The sequence below is a fragment of the Ammospiza caudacuta genome, chromosome 10 (genome assembly GCF_027887145.1).
Source record: "Ammospiza caudacuta isolate bAmmCau1 chromosome 10, bAmmCau1.pri, whole genome shotgun sequence".
NCBI classification, from domain to species: Eukaryota; Metazoa; Chordata; class Aves; order Passeriformes; family Passerellidae; genus Ammospiza; species Ammospiza caudacuta.
The window spans coordinates 17,554,846-17,566,864 of NC_080602.1; positions in this window are offsets into that span (position 1 = coordinate 17,554,846).

Here is a 12,019-nt window from a genome sequence, read left to right on the forward strand (position 1 = left end):
ATTTCTTGCTCCTCTTTGGTAGACAAAATATATTTACCTCAGTTATATTTTCACTATTTTCTTGCAGTTTTGGAAAACTGATGCACATCCTGTTTAAGCCCCATTGCTTACAAGTGGTCAGAAGATCAGGAGGCTCCCCACTAATCCATGCAGTTTTGTGTAGCTGTAACATGGCACTCATGCCATGCAGGGCCCCATCACAAACATCCCTGCTCACACAATACCCTGACAAGGGGGAAGGACAGCAGAACAGAGGTACTTAGGAGCAGGCTACCCCAGCTAAAAGAGCCACTTCTTTTGCCTGCAAGCCTCTTCCAAGTTATCCCAGGAAGCTGGCCAGATTAATTACCCTGGTAGACCACACACAGCCCATGGGTAAGAAGCCTTTGCCTTGAAAAACTGAGTTGAATTATGAAACTCTCTCTCTTGTCAAAGGTGCCAGACTTGAAAAATAACACTGCACAAGATTGCCTTCATTCAGCTGCTATGGTTTCAGTTGTACTAGTTTAGGATGCAGCCTATTGCACCCTGTTAGCAGACAGCTGTTGGAGGGCAAATGCAGAGCTGTAGGAAGGGAATTACAAAACTCACCTAATCCTAGCCTTCCAGTTAGAGGAGTCCAGAATATGGATATTGTTTAAATCACAGAAAAATACATGCATTTGTCACCAGCCTTCCAATTTCCCTGCCAGGTCCACTTTTTATGAATGACAAGTATAGAAATCAGCCAGAATCCTGCTTTCAAAAGGTCCAGAGCTGGAGGAATTCTTATGAACCTCAAATCCTGCCAGGTAGGAGAATCCAAGGGATTCTCCAATGCACACTGGATGGTGACTGAGGTTACTGTTAAATCAACAAGATTCTGGGTAGGCAGAATTTTGTCAGTGACATAGTTCAGTGTTCATTTCTGGAAGCATCCTTTAAGTATTGAGCAGAAAGGACTATAATTTGTCTACAATGCAAAAGCTGTGCTTTCTTTGGGTGCCCAAAGTGCTAAATAACCTTGCAAATATCTGAAGCAGCACAGCACCTCCCATGACAGTGATTGTTTCTCTCCAACTGCACAGCACATGGACAGGAACTAGAGATGCTTTAAGGTGAACCTCACTGTTCCAACCCTCTGTTCTAGCACTAGAGTTCACAAAACACCACACACAGTGCTGTGTGAAACACATGGGTTGGATTAGTATGAACTAAAAGGGAATTGTTCTAAGGTGCTGGACTGTGAAATGGAGTGGCTGCATTCCCCTACACCAATTCTGTTGCAGGAGGGCAACCTCTAGCAGAGGGACAGGAAAAAATTACTGCAGGGCAGTGACATAGAAATTGCTGCAGCTGCTTGTATGGGCACACAGAAGCCAAGGCAGACAGCCTTGTTTCAGCAAACACCAGCAGGTTTGTAGTGGGCACTTCAGACCACAGAGGAAGATTGAATTGAACCACCCCAAGAAAGAGAAGTGTTAAACAAAATCAGAGAAATTTTGGGTTTGAGAAGCAGCTTGGATGAGAGGAGGAGATTTACTTGAAGGCAGTAACCTGCAAGTCTACCATTGGTAAAAGCACTAAACAGCTTCCAAGGTTGTCTTCCTAGACATAGAAGAGGATTGCTGCTGGAAACATACAGACCACTTCCCATGGTTATTTTCTGCACCTTTTAGGAAAGTTTTCCTTTGTCTATCTGAATTCATTTTCACAAAGTACTTGACAGCTTGGCATAAGCTTGATATGCTTACTTTAGTCCTTGCTAATTACATAGCACCTCAGCAACTGATGGTACACTAGCCAAATAAATTCAGAAAATAGTTATCTCAGTAAGACATTGTTTGCAGCAAACCAATGAATAAAACTTTAAATCGATGCTTTAAAATAATAAAATGATACTTTTCTCACTGCTAGTGAAATTGCAGGCAACTCAATTAAGACAATCTTGTTAAAGCCGGAACAAAATTCTCTGCCAGAAAGGAGGCTTAAAGGTGGGTGGAAGAATGAACATGATATACAAGAAAGGCAGTACTTCTCTTTTGGCTACCTACAATAAAAGGTGGCTCCATGGAGTAACACAAACTTCCTAGGAAAAAGAAGTTGTCTTCTAAGGACAAAAATTTTCCCATGCCAGAAACATCCTCCCAATAAGTCCTGTTTAACCAAATTGCAAATTGTCTTCCTATTGTCTTCCTGTGGGGCAATGAAAGTCTCAATTCACCAAGGACAGTCATCAATAAACAGCCATCACAGTGACTGTCAGCTTGAGTTGAGTTAAAATAGCCCTCTATCTCAAAACTTGAGTTAATGTTCACAAAAGTTTAGCAGAAGATTCAAAAATACATATCCTTTCTGGAATAATGGGAGTAAAACAAATCTAAACCAGCCAGAAGTCACCAGGGCAAGCCACAAGCCAATCACCACAAGAGAGGCCAAGCTAAGCACAATGAAGCCCAACTTCAACCCTGACAACAATCAGGCATGACCATTATCAATACTACACAGCTTCAACAATAACTGAAGCATTTGGCACCAACCACCACCCCAGGAGTCCACTGATCTTTGTGAAAGATCCAGAAGCAGTGAAAATACAAGATAAGATGAAGAAACTCATTAAATGGTCAACTAAGTACAACAGTTTAAAATAATCTAAAGTCGTGGGATTACATGATTTGTTGTTTTTAAAAACTCTTTTAAGAACATAGTAAATGTTTATATTCACTAGTTGCCATCAAATTTCTTTACAATTCTATATAATACACCTATATTTAGGCAAATCTCTCTCTTTTATGTGGGATAATTTAGAAATAAGGTAGGCATATGTGACAAGTTCTAATAGAAAATACACCTTAACATGACTAAGAAATACACAAAATGTGCACCTGTACACACAGAGCTTCAGAATTCCTCACAAAGCCTGAATGAGCTCAATCACCAACCCTCCTACATTATATTGCAGGATTGAGGCCCATTTAAAATTCTCTTCACAAAACAGCCTGTAGCACAATCTTAACCAAAACCAAGATAAAAACCAAATTAATGTTTGAATAACACAAGAACTTTTTAGGCAGAAAAAAGGCATGGCTTAGTTACATATCACTACAAAATAATGGTGGAATGAAGTGAAATTATGCTATCTATCATCCCTGGGCCATCTGAGCTGGTTTCAGAAATGGATACCAGCAGGAGAACAACTAGTTCTCTGAACTGTTTAGCCACTGATAGCTAATCTCTTGTTTACTGTCTTTTCTCCCCCTCATTCTCTTAAATCTGGACTTCAGAGAATGCACATTAAATGTGCAGACCTCAGTGCTGTTTTCTCCTACACCACTGTAAAATAGTAGCATATCAAGAACTTAAAAAGAAATGTTGTACAGATCTGAGCTGGACAGAATCTCCATTAATACAAGAGTTTCTGTCCAGTTCAGAATTACTTTTCAAATATTAAAATATTTGATACAGTATTAGAGATTATTTTTTGAGAAAACAGCACATACATTTATGAAGTGCTGCAGATTCAGCTGGTGTTTTGAAACAAAAACAGTAAGTGTTTCTAAGTAAAATATCATTTGTCTATGGTACTCAGTATGTAGAATTTCAGAGGGAATATTTGAAACACCAAAGAGGAAACAGAATGGCATTTAAAGTTCCTAAGCTCAATACCAAACAGCCTCCATTTAAAACAAACAAACCCCACCACAGACAACACAAAAGCTTTAAGCTGTTTTCCCCTGCTTGGATATCCAAGTTTCTCTGACCACAGAGCAGTTCAAGGTTTTCAAACTCAGGTGAAACCTTGTAACAGAGACTGTTTCCTCAAACATTCACTACTACCATGTAGGTAACCAAGGGTACTGGTACCACTTTGGCCTTTTGTTCAGCCTTACAAAAGAACAAACTTGTCCTTATTCTACTGCAAATATTAATTCACATTCCACAGGCAACAGAAACCAAACAAGATAATTCTGTAACATGCAACTCACCAAGGCTGCACATACTTTCAAAGCCAGATTCTGAGAATATTATGGTTTTGATAGATTTAAAGATATCAACAGCCATTACAACTTTTATTGCAAGAGAAGACAAATAAAGCAAAATAAAGCAAATGAGTCACTTACCAGTACTAATGACTGCTTCTGCATTAACAAATTAATTACCTTTAGGACCAAGAAAGGGTATTAAGCAAGTTCTGGCACATATCCACAGCATTGGTCAAATGGGAATTAGCAACACTTAGTCATCCACATCCAAAGTAGAATTTTTTTTAAAGGTAAAACCCAGCATCTAAACAAACTATGGTCACATTTTAGGTAAGATTACTGCTGCTGCTATTTCTGCCACGAGTTTTAATCAGTTCTTAGCCCCTTATATCACTGGGGAATCAATAAGATGATAGCAAGCAATGCTTTCCTGGACACGTAATTAACAAAGCCCTGGTCCATCTAAGTCACAAATACAGATTATACAGAACAGAATGTGTGTGAGAGAGAGGGGGAGGGAGAGAATTAATTATGAATGCATCTAATTTGGCTATAGTACAAGCTGCACATGTGGGCTGAGAAGAGTCCACGGCCCATGGTGTGTAAGCTGTCACCAAATTGCATTTTGCTAATATTTCATATCTGTAGCCAGCAAATTAAGGCAGCCAAAGTGCCTCCTGCCCAGGTAGCTGTGCTGACTGTGTTCAGGTATCAGTTCAACAGCTACAGCTTAGTTTTGCTTAATATGGTTTCTCTTAAAATTTCAACAGCTGGCTGAATGCTCTAGCAGCTTTTAGTCAAATTATGCAAGGTTTCAATTTTCATCTTAAACCCTGCAGAAAGGAATGTAATCATATTATGCTAATAAATAACCAGTGCTTTCAAGGTCAACAGAGGAAATAGATCATAAAATTGTACAAATCAAAAATATAAAGAAAAGTCTTAAGCAGGCAGAAGTTCTAATTTATTTCACATTGATGCTTCACACTAGTGGTCAAATAAATGCTGTTTTGCTTTCATTTTTGCCATTCATTTTGATATCCTGAGGTATTGTAACCAGCAGGAGGAGAACATTAGCTGTGATGGAACATTTGCTTTCTGAGAGCTCTTAAATTCACCAAATGTCCTCACTGCATATTTGGGTATGTAATGGTAGAGATATACCTGAAGCAGACAGAAACCTCAGAAAAACATCACAACCCTACAGTCTATTCAACCAAGCTAATTTCCTAAGAACAAAATATTTAGGAGTATCTAGCTATGACTGTTTCTATCTCAAACAAGGTATTATAGTAACAAGTATCATTTACACACAGAGGTAAATTACTAGATCCATAATGACCTAGCAACTTAAGTATTTTATTACTAAAGTAGATTATGTTCCTTCAGAACTTGATAGAAAATCAGCTGCAAACACGCAGGACCTATCACTTCAGTTAGAGGCAGAATAATGAAAAACGTTGATAAGCACTGCTGCTGAATAATAGCCACTCCTCTTGCACCTGAGATTCGTCTGCTTTTGGACATGGCTCCAAAGCATCTGGATTTTTATTGACAGCTTTGAGATTAGGAACAAGAAGGTCACCAGGATTTGGTTTGTAAAATTTTCTCTCATTCAATATTTTACTTATATTTCATATTCAGTGCAACAAGAGAAAAATCAAGGTAAGGTACTCAAAGGCATGAATAATCTGATTTTTTTTTTTGCCTGTATTGGTATGGATACAGCTATTATCAACACTGGTATAGAACTAAGAACATAAGTTTTTCCTTAAAAATGTTAACAATAATTAAGTATCATTATGCACAGCATATTTGCATGCACTCCAAGAGGGAGCACAGAATGAGGCAGCACGTGACAGAAGCAAGCTCTAGGGAGACAGGGTCACTCCATTAATAAATCCACATGGACTGCAACAGATGCCATCTCCTGTCTCAGCCATTAGAAAACACTTGATCATTTGCTCCTGTTTTGTGTGCCATGTACAGCGCAATGAAGAAAATGACTTCTCAAGTAACACTAATCTTTAGAACGTTATGATTTTTTTACTCCTACACAGAACATTGACACTGTCCTTGTTTTAAAGGCTACAGATATGGGAGGAACTTGCTAAACTCATCCTGCCAGCACAAGCAGAGGCAGCAATGTGCATTTGTTTCTCACACTGCCCTCTGTGCTTTGCAGGGTCACTGCTTCCAGACAGCTGGGAAGTATCCACCTGCAGACAGACAGACAGCATGGATCCATGCAGCACTTGTGGAACAAAGCACACAAGGAAATGATGGTGAGCTACTGAAAGGCAAGGGAGAAACCAAACTGCTCAGGAGTAAACACAATAATTCACAAGTGCCTGGAGCAAACCCCAAGTGGCTCCCACACAGCACTGCTTCAGAGACCCACTTCCTACCATTCAACTGCCAAGTGAAGGCCACTAATAGCACAAACCCTAGAAATCACAGTGGATGTAGAACAGCCAAAAAGAGCAGTAGGAATTAGTTTTCATCCCCCCCCCAAGTTATCACAGATCTTCAATACAGAAAACTATTCCCATCTTAGAAAATCCAAGTACACTAATAACAGTTACAGAAACAGTCACCATACACTGGTGCTTTAGCTGTTGGAAGTCTCTACTCCCACCCCTGGATTTTAAAGACATGCTTGGCATGACTGCTCAACCAGATCCGCCTGAAGATCTGAACAGGCTCATTCTGTGTGAGTACCAGCTGAACAGAAATTGCAGCCACAGCACTCAGCCAAGCATGTCATGCCCATCACACAGAGCTTGCTGCGTTAAACCAGACAAGACTGCAATAACCTTGGGCTTTTAAGACAACAAATACTAATCACCAGTTGACACCAGCAAGTCCTGCTCTCTAGTGAAGAGTTTTCACTTTTGCACGTGTCACCTCAAGAATCATCACATTTTTAATTGCTTCAAACACTGCAGTGATGGTGCCAAGGACTCTTATCTTGAACTTATAAATCACTGGTCTTGCTATGAAATAACATCACAAGGAAATGTTGCTAACCATGGCTAAACACTACCCACAGCACACCTGTCAGACAGAAAAATAATTTCATTTTTTATATGAAGTAAGAACCAATTTATTGAAGGGGAAAAAGTAAACTGTAGAGCTTTATTGCTACCATAATCATTTTCTGTTATCTGATTCTTTCCTGACTGACTGCACACACAACTGCCTATAAACATCAATAGGAAGTACATAATGACAACTTGGGGAGGGGAGAAACAACCTTCACCAATCTTCCCAACAGCTTTTAGAATTACACTCTTCTCCCTCAGCTTTGGATAATATATGTGGACATAAGTTATCTGAAAAATAGCTGCAGCCTTTAAATTCTCAAGGTATAAGCTGGTACATATTTCCTTATAGCAAATGATACTACCTCATTTAACTTGTTTTTAAACTAACACATATTGAAGCCAACAAATATTATGAAGAGGGCAGGTGATGTAGCTGGTGACACTAATGGGTGTTAGAGAACTGCACAACACAAGGAATGCAAAAGTGCTTTATTTTCAACAGTTTGCACCCAACCACAAACACCTGGATAAGAGATTCTTTTAACTCTGGGAAAAAAACAAACAAACAAACAAAAAATCCCAGTCCAAAAGAAGCAAATAAGGTAGCATCAAAAAAATTGTAAAAAACACAGAAATGAAAGAGGGTTTGGCCTCTGTTGCACAGATCCTTGGGGTGTCAGGCAGTAGCTATGCAAGGTAAAAACATGTGTGGGACACTGATTCTAACAGCTCAGAGATGATACACAAGTGCAACCACATCACTCAAAAATTATTCCCCAGTAGGTATCATTTCAGATTGATAACACAGCCACTACAAACCTCTTTCAGAATTAGATGTCTCTACTGTTCCTCAATTCCAATACAAATAAAAATTACAGTTTTCTATCCCTATGGCTGATGTGGGTTTCACATGGGTCCAACACTTCAAATGATGTGACAAAGTGGGAAATAGCTGAATCACTTTATGAACATTTTGCATAGCTCAGCTTGGCTGTTTGAGACAGATAAGTTTCTATAGGCAAGATCAAAGAGGGTTGTAGGAGGAATCTGACAGGAAAGAAAAACTATGAGTTAGAGAAGGAGCAACCCAACAAACATTCAAACCACAAGAGAGAAGCTATTAGCTGTGAAGAGACAATCTGCCTGCAGCCAGCAGTTAGACGCTTTTCCCAGGGCTAAGGGAAGAGAAACAAGATAAATAAGCAAACAAACACATTGGTCCATTGAAGAAAGGGAGGAGCAGGGCTAACACATTGACACTTTCAGAGGATGCAGCTGGCAGCAACCAATCCAACCTGTCTGACCTGGACTCAGCTGGCAAGAAACACTATAAAAAATGGTCAAAGCAGCAGTAAATGCAGAAAGGCCCTTCTTTTTTACTGTTGGGTGAAGAAATAAATTAACATTCTAAGCTTTGCATAGATAATCCTACTGGGCAAAAACTGCTCCAGCCACAAAAGGCAAAGCACCTAGGCAGATGAGAGAGAGAGTCTGACACATGCAAGAGCATATCAGCACTACAGGCAGCATCATAACAGAACATCAGCAACCAGGCCTGAGAGCCAGAGGTAGCCCAGCCATGCAGAGCAGAGCACAGGTACAGCCAGCCCATGTGACATATTGTCCTCATGCCAGCCCAAGCCACAGTACATCTCATGAGCTGCTCAGGAAACAAACCAGGGTCAGAGGCACAGCTGTGTGACTCTCTCCATATGGCCCATCAGAAACATTAATCTCATTTCTCACTGATTTCTGAGGAGGTGAAAGAAGCATACAGGTGTAAACTATTCTCTTCCCTACCTGCTTGCCTTAAACAATGAAAATCATTTAATGTAACGACCACTTCATGCTTCTCTTGGTACAGAAGCAATGTGATGATTTCTATCTTACCCACAGGGTCAGCCAAACACATCCCAGAAACCTCTAGAGTTCTTCTCAGTGCAGTGCAGGTTGATGATGCTCAGGATGGTCAAATATTTAGCCAACTTTATTTGTATTCAAGCTTTCATAATACAAATTTTGTAAGATAAAGTGTTCTTTTTTCACAATGTATATATATAAAGTTCTATTGGAATACACTTGCTTGCCATGTGCCTCACTTACCATGCTTTTTGCTACTGGGCCAAATGCCAGAACAGTCCTGTTTTCCAGATTCCAGTCTTGGTTTTCTCTGGATGAATACTGGAATGAGCAGACTGACAAAGGACAATGCAGTTAAACCCTCTTTAGGAGAAACAAAGGTCCAAACATGGCATGGCAGCAGGTTTCCTGCTCCACCAGCAGTAGCAGGAAGGCTATAACATGTTCTGCATAGGTACCAGTCACAGTTTATACTCACACAGGCGTTTGCAAGCGCTGCCCCAGTAATACCATGAACAGGACATGCAGTTCCTCTCAGTGAACCACACTTGGAAAGTTGTCTTCTCTGAACAGCTGGAGGAATGCTGCTCTCCCAGTCCTCAAACAGGCCATAAAACTAAAGACTTACTGACAGCCTGGAAGAAGCTCTGTTGCACTACTACACAACAGAGCCAATTTCTTACAAGCCATTTCCAGTTCCGTGTTGCAGGAGATTTTTATGCTGTCAACTTAATAATGCAATAAAAGGCAGAGGAGAGCTTTAGTTATAAGTATCAAAATATAAAATTCTACCACAGACATAGGGCTGGGAAGATAAAGTCTCCTCTCACAGACTAGAAGTGACAGCTTTGCATTAGAAAGCAGCAGTAGATATTCAAAAGCTCCAGGAAAACCTGTAGTAAAGGCACCAAATATCAAAGTGCAGCTGCTCTTTTTACTGTTTAAATCATTACATATTAGCAACAAATCTTGTTGTTGGCCAACACTCAGAAATGGCATATGGCCAATAAAAGGTTCAGTGGAGTTTTCCATCTGTCACTGGAATCAGCTATGGCTCCAGCTCATACATAGTAAGTTTAGTGTCATAATTATTTGTGTACTAGATGTCAACCACTCAGTCTAACATAATCATTTGACTACACAATTTGCTAAATATACTGCCCAAGCAAAACACACCATAACCACAGAACTGCAGCCCAAGAGAGGCATTCACAGGGTGTAAGACCAGCACTAACCAGAGATAAGCCTGCATGCTGAGGGGGCTGGCTTGCATCAGAGACAGTAAGAGGCACCATTCTCTTACTAAAATCAAAAGTCAAACACCAGAAAGACACCAAGTCAGTGAGTGGATGAGTAAAAGTGGACACAACATGGTTTCTTGTAGCTCTGCTTGCTCCTTACAGATTCTAAGCATATGGATTTACTTTGCTCTCTTCACAGTCCTGCCAGCACAAGAAGGCTGACAGACTGAGCTTTAAACTATTTTGTTTCAGTGTAAGTTCAGGAAATACCTTAGTAAGAGTATTGTCTGAGGTTTTTTAAATTCCTTCTACAGCATTTTCCATTCGTTTTCAACAGCCATGGAATGACATTTTTGCTCCCTCCCCTCATAGCACTCCAATGCTATGGATCCTGCACTGATAGGTCTTTAGGGCTGTATTTAGATGTGGATTTTCCAGACATTGGGATTTGTATTTCCATCAGCCAAGAGTCACAGTCTGCTTGGTCACAGATCTGGGTGCAGGCACAGGCACATTTCTATTTTCTTAGTTCAGACAGAAAAATCTGTACTACTCCCACATGCAGACTTTGCTAAAGTGGGGGACGTGGGAGCAAGGAGAGAGGGGGAAGTGTTCTAAGTTGTGCTGGAAGACAAATACAAGAACATTTTTGTTTGTGCAAGTTTGCAACTGCACTCTCTTCCCTAAGCTCTACATCTGCTGCAAGAGGACTGCCAAAGTACTTCAGAGCTACTGGATCTGACCTGTGGCTGGCTTTTAACATTTAGAACCTGGGAAGCAGGGAACATGGTAAAGAGGCATGTAGGAATTCACTGAAACCTTTTAGAATATTTAATAATCCCTTTGTGGTTTGGTCAGAATTGGCACAACTTCACAGCAGTAAGCTGATTTGCACAGAAATGGCCTCATGGCTCTAACAGATGCTAACAGCTCACAATTTCCTGCTGCAAACAAGGTCCTATCCATAGTGTTGTTCTGCTCCAAACAGGGTTGAGAGTAGAAACAGATTATTAAAAAAAAATCAAAACACCTCAAATAATGAGAATAACTTAAATGCTCAACTCAGTTGCTGAAACATTTCTTATCTTCATCAGAATTGGCACCTTAGAGTAACCAAGACACTCTGTGAGGCTAGCAGCCATAGCAGGGCCTATTTCAGAGCAGCAGGAGGAAAGCCTTGAGCATCCAAAGGTCAAATACTCACAATTATGGAACCAGACTGGCGTTTAGAACATTTTTAAATTCTTGGACTGCAGAAAATCCCATTAAGCATATTCGGTATTCAATATCTCAGGGATTAATAAATTGAATATTTTTAAAGTCTGTTTATGTTTGCATCATTTACTTTATTGCTTCAACATTGAAAGAATATTTAAATTGGAAAGCACTTGGAAAAAACTGTTCTCAGTAAGAGATTTAAAAAGCCTTTAGTCCTCTATTGCCAATTGCTTGTCCTGTCTTAAAGTTTACAGATTGTGCTAGGTATCTTACCAACAGCATCAACTCATTAGGACATAAATGTCTCTGCCAGAGAATCAAAATAAGCATCATACAGAATTTAAAAAAAAAAAAAAAAAATCACTTTCCTCTAACTAGAAAATGACTGGTTCTGGTTCCAAGACCAGTTCACAGGAAAATCCAAGAACCCATCTAAAGCCATTCCTTGTCCCAAGTGATTTTGACTTGGCTTCAGAGGGCATAAACACCAGAAAAGTACAATGAGAGGCTTCACACAGTCTAAACCCAGCCCAAGTTTGTCAAACACTAAAAAAATCAAGATGTATTTCCAGCCAAAAGTGTGGAGGCAGTTCACAAAGCTGAAGCTCTCATGACTGCTCCTCTTCAAAGAAATGGAAAAAAATGGAAAAAAAGGGTGGAGAAAAACCAGTCCATTTAACTACATATTTCT